The following is a 9,718-nucleotide window of genomic DNA, read 5'->3' as shown; positions in this document are numbered from 1 at the left end:
TTTTTTTGGAGTTTTGCCAACTTTGTGTGTGTGTGTGTGTGTGTGTGTGTGTGTGTGCGTTTTTGTATCAGGACACAAATTTGTATAATGACATGGGTATGACATAGGTATTACAAGAAGAGGGTGCCTTATGAGGACATTTCCCCATGTCCCCATTTTTCAAAAGGCTTATAAATCATACAGAATGAGTTTTTTTTTTTTTTTTTTTTGAGAAAGTAAAAATGTGCACAGTTTAAATAATGTAGCACAACACATTTAACCTCCATAATACAAGGGTTATGTGATGGGTAGGTTTAGGTGTAGGGGGATAGAAATTACGGTTTGTACAGTATAAAAAACCATTACGCCTATGGAATGTCCCCACAATTCACAAAAACAAACCTGTGTGTGTGTGTGTGTGTGTGTAGCTGCAGTTATACGTGGAGGAGGGTGTATTCCAGATTTGTGTCTTCCACAGCAGTACAGCCTTTTCCAGCTCAGCAGCCGAGAAAGTGCCAATTGCACAGTTTAAAAGCCCCCACTGGTGCGGACATGATAGATAGTTTAAAAATGAGGACATGTGTTTAAAAAAAGGAGAGAGGAAAGAAAAGAAGCAAAGAAAAAATTACACAGCACAGCAGAGATGCCAAGAGAGTGTGATGAAGTGTGTGTATGCGTGTGTGTGTGGAGTGGAACAAAAACACACGCTAAATTAATTAATTAATTAATAATGTTAACTGGATTTTTACATTTTGTATAGAAAATGTGGGTGTGGGTGTGCTGCCTTGATGCTCAGGCTGAGTGTTTTCTAATATGCTGCTAACGGTTGCCAGGATGTTTCTTGGTGGTTGCTAGGTGGTTGCTTACTGGCCTGAAAAAGAGTCCACTCTCAAGTCTGAAGAATAGTCCAGACACGCCTCTTTCAGTGTGAATCTTTTCATTTGCTGTTTTCTTGTGCACCAGGTGAAAATCATGTACCTGATCACACAAGAAATTATACTAAAGCTTGCCATCATTTCAACAAGCCATTTCATAATAATTTCATTTACAGAAAAGCCTGATATGACAGAAAGGACATTGATTTGTCCAACTAGGCAGTGGTTGAATTGCAGATACTGTATATTACTCATTAAAAGTGAGTTATTATTTAAACACAAGCATTCACAACACATTTAACCTCAATAATACAAGTTATATAGATTTAATATGAGGGACATAATGAATTTAGTTTTATCTAATTTTTCACTACTCATATGGTATTATGTCAACAAATAAGTTGTTTTAGGGGTGGAGAAAGTCATTACAATTTTATGAAAAAAATTTTTTTAATACAGTTACATTTTTTTTTTTATGTTTCTTGTATACAGTAATTGTAATACATTATGAATCCATTTTCTTCTTCTATCAATCATTTGAATGCATTTTTCTTCAAGAATGGTTTAATATCTCACCACACACAATTCAGTACTGATGCTGTTCTGATGAACCCTTGATATTAATATAGTCTGTGTCTCCAAATCTGGTAACACTTTACAATAAGTTTCATTAGTTAATATTAGTTAACTACTTTAGTTAACTTGAACTAAGAATGAACAATACTTCTACAGCATTTATTAATCTTAGATAATGTTAATTTCAACAATTACTAATCCATTATTAAAATCAAGAGTTGTATTAATTAACATGAACAAATTATGAACAACTGCATTTTTATTAACTAATGTTAACAAAGATTAATAAATACTGTAACAAATGTATTACTCATTGTTAGTTCATAATACATTAACTAATGTTAACAAATGAACCTTATTGTTAAATGTTACCCAAAAGCTTCATATTTTTGACCAAAAAGAATTCCACCTCTCAAATTTCTAAATCTACACACATACATGTTTAAGTAGCAAATTGAGGACATATCAGAACTTTATTGTAAAATATGTAAGTTAAGTTAATTATAATAACAACAACAGAAAGTAACAAGCAAATACATACATATTTTATAAATCATTTTTTAATTGAAGACTTTTCTGGATGTCTCCAGTTTTGTCCGATTTAATTCAATTTTTGACCTTTTTACACACACACACACACAGATTAATACAGAGAAATCTGATTCCCTCAAACCTATTGTGAATGAGAGTTAGGTGCTGCATATATGACTGAGAGCGTCTGTAGGCAGAGCGTTTATGTACAGCACGTTGTCTTGCGTGTAATGCGTCAGTGAACACGTGTAAAGTCGAGCTGATCACAGATGTAAGTATCACGGCCCCGGTACCTGCATGGCTGCCGATGAGAGCTGCTGTATTAATCTTCCCACTGTCTCTCCCAGGCGGGGCAGTTGTTGGTCCGATGCGGGGCCCCTGGGGGCCCGGGGCGAGTGATGCGTCTGCAGGCTGTCAGTGATGAATGGAGAGGTGCGTAAAACCTTTTTAATAACCTATGAGAAAAGAGTCCAGAAAGCACATATACATACCTGCAAATGGAGGACTCTCGCCAGAGAGTGTATTACAGTCCGCTTGACTGCATTTTTAGAGCCAAAAGTGTGGGAGGAATTATTCTCAAGAGAGAGGGAGAGAGAGAGAGAGAGAGAGAGAGCAGTTTAAGTTCAACAGGTAAATCTGGGTCAAAACAAGCACAAAACGTCAGCCCTTGTTGGGAGTGTGCAGTCAAATATTCACTTTGGAAAGTATCAGGGTGAATCCATCGATAAATACTTAAAAAATAAAAATGCATTTTTCAGTTTGCATATTGAAAATGAAGCCTACTTTAGGACCATTAGAAATAAATGAATATAAATATGTTTTTTTGTTTTTTGGTTCTAGATCTAGTTTGCTGACATAATACTTTTTTAGTGAAGGTGTTGAATGTATCAATATATTTAGCTATTCTGAAATTTTAATAACTGGCCGATAACGTCAGTACATAGTTCTGCAGTTTCCACAGTCTTGATTCTGGCTTCAGTACATGGTGTTTTATTTCGCATGTTGACATGACATGTGAACTGCTGAGAGCAGTTTACTGCATGCTTTCCTCCATGTAAAACTATTTTAAAGAACAACAATATTTGGAATATTATTATTTTATACATCAGGTGTCCTAGCTGAGTAACCACAGGTGTAGTTCATCACATTAATTATGAACATATTTCACTACCTTTTTGTCTTTATTTAGATGTAATATGTTGATTTTATGATGTGAAAGCAAACAAAGGTCTTGAAACAGTAATAGTCTTGAAATAGTATCTTTTGAAATAATCCATTTGTTTTTATACATTATATCCAATGATTTTATCCATTAACAAGTTAACTGACTTCAGTGTCAAAATACTTTTAGGGCCAATGTAATTGTCCAAATATTGTTCACACAATAGCACTATTAAAGTGAACAAAAAAAGTGTAAAATATAAAGGAAATGGTGACACTGCACTTGCAATTAAATGAAAATGAAGTTTCACCATTTGAATCAGCTTACAGTGAGTGTCATGGTGGACCAGCAAACCCACCACATTTTTACAGATATTACTTTTATTGTGTCATGGAATGTAGTTTTAAATGTTTTTTAGGCGAGTATGTAGTTGTTTAAACCTCAAATATAGGATTTAAATGTAAACATAGCACCTATTTGAAAATTTCTTTAGACACTTTCAGAGATTTGAGCGGCCGTTCAGGGCTCATGTACCTGCAGAGAAGAGCTTTATCTCGGCCAACTCTTTGGGAATTCGGCTCTTACATAGATAGTGTAAGATGATAGATAGTAACATGAGGTATAATTAATTTTGGGTTTATCAAATGGGTAATCTTTGGTCTTATTAATGTATTACTTGCTCCAGAGCTAATCAGTTTGGCTTAAGGTCTATTTTAAGTTTCATAACTTTACATTTACATTGAACTTAAATGCTATACTAGAGCATAGCTTTTGTATGTTTGTCTGAACTGTTTGCTTGTGTTTATTATTGTGCAAACTTCTTATACTGTTATAATGGCTATTGTTGTTCATTTAAATATTATTGTCTAACAAATAATATTTTATATAAATAATATGCTGTATTTGGTATTGAGAAAGGGTCCATTAGTGATTGTGATTTCAACTTCATGAAAGTTACATTATTATGCCATTAGATAGCTGCAAAGACTGTTTTTATGAGTGAGTTAGTTGCAAATACTTTTATATTGAAAGGGGCTGAAACAAAATTGTAAACAAGGATGTTGTCTTTTACCTTAAACAACATCTTACAAAACGCCACTGACATGCATTGACTAGCGCTGTCATGGGAAATCATCTTAAATGTTAAAAGGACAAAGACAAAGATATCACTTTCCTCAGCGGACATTCAAACTGATTTTGTGATTATGAATATAAGATTGACCTGAAGAATATCAGACGCAGGTAATACACTCACTCTCTCAATAATCGACTCTACATAATACAATAAGCTTTAATGAAGCAACTCAACGTTCCTTCTTTACTAGTTCTAAAGTGACGTTTTAGAATTAGTAACGGAGGCTTGGGCTCAACTGTTAAACTGTCAACTTGAGATTTGAATGTGTGGCGGAAAGAAGTAGACACTCCATTGTTTTTTCTTATTTATTTACACACTTGTGCTGTATAAATGCAATATCACACTTGTAGCTGTGCAATATGGCTCTATATCAACATGACTGTGATTGCCTATGGCCGAATCACAGCCGTGCTGATATAGAGCAATATTGCATGGCTACGCGTGTGATATTACTTTTATATATATATATATATATATATATATATATATATATATATATATATATATATATTTTAGGGGTGTAACGGTACACGTATTTGTATCGAATCGTTTCGGTAGAGGGCTTTTGGTATGGTGCACGTGTATACCGAAGCATTACATTGCAACATTGTAGCCTAACCACCAATAATCACAATAAGCTCTGCGTTTTGTTACTTTCGATAAGAAACAAAGTGTCATCTTCAAATTCAAAATCATGAAATTCAAACAGAAAATGCCGTTTTGATGCTCTTTGATGTGGCGTGACAGATCACTGTACAGACGCCTCAGTTCAACCGGCAGTGCGGAGTGCAATCATCTCTTCCTCTTTAATACTACAGAATGAAAAACATCTGTTGAAAGATTAAAAATTTTAATCTAATTAATTACATACTCTGTGCTTAATTAATCTAAATTAATTGCATACATAATTTTTGCTGTGAAAGTATTAAATATTTCAATACAAATGAATCAATGCAGGGTTTTTCCTGGGTCAAAAATGGTCTTCGGTGGTGACAGACATGGTCATCCACACAAACAGTAAAAAGTGCCCTACCCACGTGATCTGCGAGCCCGATACTGACAATAAAGTTCCCGTCACTCTCACTGTAATTCTTTCTTGCCCTCTTTGCAAAAAAAAAAAAAAAAAAAAGTGATTTTATAGCTTTGTATGAGAAGATGCTTTTTTGCTAAACCTGAAAAGTATTAAAAAGTAGCATTTAGAAGTTATATTAACTAATAATATAATTTTCTACCATATACAATTGAATGCACCTAGCTAACAACAACTTGCTTTGTTCTGGTTTCACCTCACTCCAGTCTAAACTAACTGATTTTATAGGTAGGCCTAATTTATTACACACTGTCATTTAAATAACCTGAAAATATTGTGGATTTTACTAACCACTCTTGCTAAATGGGGTAAGCACACTTATGTTCTCATTTCAGAGTTGTTCGAGTAAATGATTCATTATAGACCGTGTGGGCAGATCAGATTCATTAAAATTAATCTGTTTAAATGAGTCATTAGGTCGCGAATTGGACATTAGCGGACGTTGACGCGTTGCGTGTGAATTGCGACTGTTATGAGGACATCGCTAAAGATTTGTCAACACAGAAAACACTTCACCACTGGATAGGATTTTCTTTTTGTTTACTGAAAGTGTGGTTTATGTCAGCTGCACGTGCAGGGCGCCTGTCAGAGAAGATGAGGTGACGTTCTTTTGAGCACTATTCACACCCAGCGGTTATTCAGGAAAAACATTCTCCGAATGCGCCTCGTGAAACATGGATTCGGTCTTACGAACTTTTAGCATTGTGTCAGTTGATTTAGATTATTATGTGTGAGGTAGAAAGAGTGCAAAGACGGTGCTTACTTTGAAGATGAAGAGAGCTCGCGCGCACGAGGGAGGAGCTCTGCTCGTTATGACCGTCAGTGCAGCAGTCGTCTCCCTCCTTCATTTTACAGTCGAATGGTGGCTAGAACGGCTCCAGGTTCAAAGGTCAATACGGAATGGATTAATATGCGTTATTTTTTCTCAGATTAATTAATTGAAATTAACGTGTTATTTTGACAGCCCCTATATATATACATATACAGTACAGTCCAAAAGTTTGGAACCACTAAGATTTTTAATGTTTTTAAAAGAAGTTTCGTCTGCTCACCAAGGCTACATTTATTTAATTAAAAATACAGTAAAAACAGTAATATTGTGAAATATTATTATAATTTAAAATAACTGTGTACTATTTAAATATATTTGACAAAGTAATTTATTCCTGTGATGCAAAGCTGAATTTTCAGCATCATTACTCCAGTCTTCAGTGTCACATGATCCTTCAGAAATCATTCTAATATGCTGATCTGCTGCTCAAGAAACATTTAATGTGTACAATTGTACAAAATATTTGTGTACAATTTTTTTTTCAGGATTATTTGATGAATAGAAAGTTCAAAGGAACAGTGTTTATCTGAAATCTAATCTTTTGTAACATTATAAATGTCTTTACTGCCACTTTTGATTGATTTAATGCATCCTTGCTGAATAAAAGTATTCATTTCTTTAATTTCTTTTCAAAAAAATAAAAATAAAAATTCTTACTGACCCCAAACTTTTGAACGGTAGTGTATAATGCTACAGAAGCTTTGTATTTCAGATAAATGCTGTTCTTTTGAACTTTCTATTCATCAAGGAATCCTGAAAAAAAAAGTACACAACTGTTTTCAACATTGAAAATAATCATAAATGTTTATTGAGCAGCAAATCAGCATATTAGAATGATTTTTGAAGGATCATGTGACACTGAAGACTGGAGTAACGATGCTGAAAATTCAGCTTTGCATCACAGGAATAAATTACTTTGTCAAATATATTTAAATAGTACACAGTTATTTTAAATTGTAATAATATTTCACAATATTACTGTTTTTTACTGTATTTTTAATTAAATAAATGTAGCCTTGGTGAGCAGACGAAACTTCTTTTAAAAACATAAAAAATCTTAGTGGTTCCAAACTTTTGGACTGTACTGTGTGTGTGTGTGTGTGTGTGTGTGTGTGTGTGTGTGTGTGTGTGTGTGTATGTATGTGTGTGTACACCTCAGCAGCTACAGATTAAGCATGCAAGAGCCTCAATTTTTCATCTTAGTCAGACCCAAAACGGACAGCACTGGACAGGTCTCAGATTGCAAGGAAAACTTGCATTACTTCAATTTGCCGACCATTCAGTGTCTCATTCTGTCCTGACAAACTTCTCAATCTCAGATGACATTCTAATATTCATGATCAAAGCAAGATTACAGTGTCTTCCAACGAAGTATAATTTGGCAACATGGTATCCATCAAAGCATGAACCCTACTGTATATTACATCCAACTCAGCAGGAAAATGAAACGGTTGCTCATATACTTAATGGATGCTACAATTATAAAGACTTTATGTGGCCAGACATGACCGTCTGGTTGATCTGGTTGCAAAGGACTTGCAAAAGGTAATCTGTGGACATGATAGTAAGATTTACAAGCATAGCACTGTACGATTTAACTGGTTTCATCATAACACATCTGACAGTGTTTACTTTAAAAATATTCCAAATAATCCTGACATTGTAATTGTAAATGAGGTTATGAAATCTGTATGTATCTTTGAGGTGGCCTGCTGTTTTGACCTGTATATGGATACTTGCTACTATTCTAAACTATTGAAATATCAACCACTGGTAGATCTCATTCACCAACTTGGATACAATTGTAAATTAATAATTCTAGTATTTGGAAGTTTAGGGCATGTCCATAAGAATGTGATCAGGGGGATGCAGTTAGGGGGGCTGCAAAAAAAGGAAGCAAAAAGGCTTGCAAAATTCTGTTCTGTTTCAGCCATCATAGCCAAAGACCCTTCCCAGAGTATTTGGATCTTGTTTTCACTGTAATGTCTTTCAGATCCAAATAAAAGCAATCAAATCTGTGTGTGTGTGTGTGTGTGTGTGTGTGTGTGTGTGTGTGTGTGTGTGTGTGTGTGTGTGTGTGTGTGTGTGTGTTCAGTACAATTACGTGCTTTTCTTTTTCACAAGGTTTATTAACACATACACACCACACAGATCTGGATACTTTGCACTGTATCTATAGGGAAAACCCCCTCATGGATTGACCTTTTTTTTTTGCTTTTCCTGTGTATAATTAAATTTTCTGTGTATAATTATTGTCTATAATATGTTGAAGCAGGTTCATAAGGTCTGGATGACCCTCCAGTAATTCCACAAACAAACGTATGGTTTGGTGAAAAAGGATTTAACATGAGTTTGACTGCTCTTCTCACATGCACACGCTCAGGGTGAGAGGCAACCTGTCAGAGTGTCATAATTACCCATGAGCACTCACAGAGGGGCTTGTTTGACAGCCATGGCTTCTCTGACAACCTGCTGAGACACTTGTGAAAAAAGACACTCACTTCAGCGGCACACAGGCACTTTAGCGGGAGATAAAAACACTTCACGGCGACAGTGTTCTGACATGACACTCACCCGCTCTTCCTTTATTACTGTCATCTTTCTTTTCGCTCAGTCTCTATGGGCATCTCGCCGTCTGCTGTGGTTCGACCCGCATGCCCGCACGCGCACACACACACTGGCAAGCTGATGATGGCAGTTTGGAAACACATTGGAGGCCTGAGAGAGGAATCTGATGACACTATTAGAGGGAAGGTGAGACTACGCAAAAGTGCACAATTCTGCAGTTTCTTTCTTTCAGTTGAGTGGAAAGACTTTTTAAAGAAAGAGCATTAGAAATAGCATAATTATTTCACAATGGTGCCACTTAGGCATAATTCTTTCAATCCTTATGTTGTGTTCAGGTCGGAGAAGATTTTCTTTTTCCCAAAAAATGTTAGTTGTTATCGTTATTGGACTAAAACTTACTGACTTTTCTTGCAGGGTACTACTTTTGAATTTTTTGGGGATCATTTTTTGGCATTTTTTCCCACCTCAGGGTTTTCAACACAGGAAAAGGGTTAAAGAAAAAAATAGCCTATTATCATATTATTGTGAATGATTTGTTGGTGCATCTTATTCCAGAGAAAAGACTTTTGTTCAACCTTGACATTTTTGTCAAACTTGTCAAAAATATTTTTTATTCAGAAATGCATTACTGTTCAAAGTGTCAGTTTGATGTTTTTTTTTTCTTTGAAAGAAATTAATACTTTTATTCAACAAAGATGCATTAAACTAATCAAAAGTGACCGTAAAGACATTTACATTGTTGAAAAAAAAATTGTATTTCAAATAAATGCTGTTGTTTTGAACTTTCTATTCATCAAAGAATCCTGGAAAAAGTGTATCACGATTTCCACAAAAATATGAAGCAGCAAAACTGTTTTCAACACTGATAATAATAATCATAAATCTTTTTTGAGCAGCAAATCAGCATATTAGATGATTTCTGAAAATTGTAAATTATAATAATACTTCATAATATTACTGTTATTACTGT

The 9,718-nt window shown here is 34.8% G+C and overlaps 1 long non-coding RNA gene across 1 annotated transcript; it reads right to left on the bottom strand.

The window, feature by feature from the left end:
* Positions 1-1,691: 1,691 nt before the first annotated feature.
* LOC125260277 lies at positions 1,692-6,286 on the bottom strand. The gene is made up of 3 exons (XR_007182998.1): positions 6,112-6,286; positions 2,453-2,536; positions 1,692-2,372 (listed from the first exon to the last, which is right to left on the bottom strand). It is a non-coding gene; the product is annotated as an uncharacterized LOC125260277 (long non-coding RNA).
* Between the last annotated feature and the right edge of the window lie 3,432 nt (positions 6,287-9,718).

Source organism: Megalobrama amblycephala, linkage group LG24, assembly GCF_018812025.1.
Source record: "Megalobrama amblycephala isolate DHTTF-2021 linkage group LG24, ASM1881202v1, whole genome shotgun sequence".
In the NCBI taxonomy this organism is placed as follows: domain Eukaryota; kingdom Metazoa; phylum Chordata; class Actinopteri; order Cypriniformes; family Xenocyprididae; genus Megalobrama; species Megalobrama amblycephala.
This window is presented reverse-complemented; position numbering and strand designations above follow the sequence as displayed.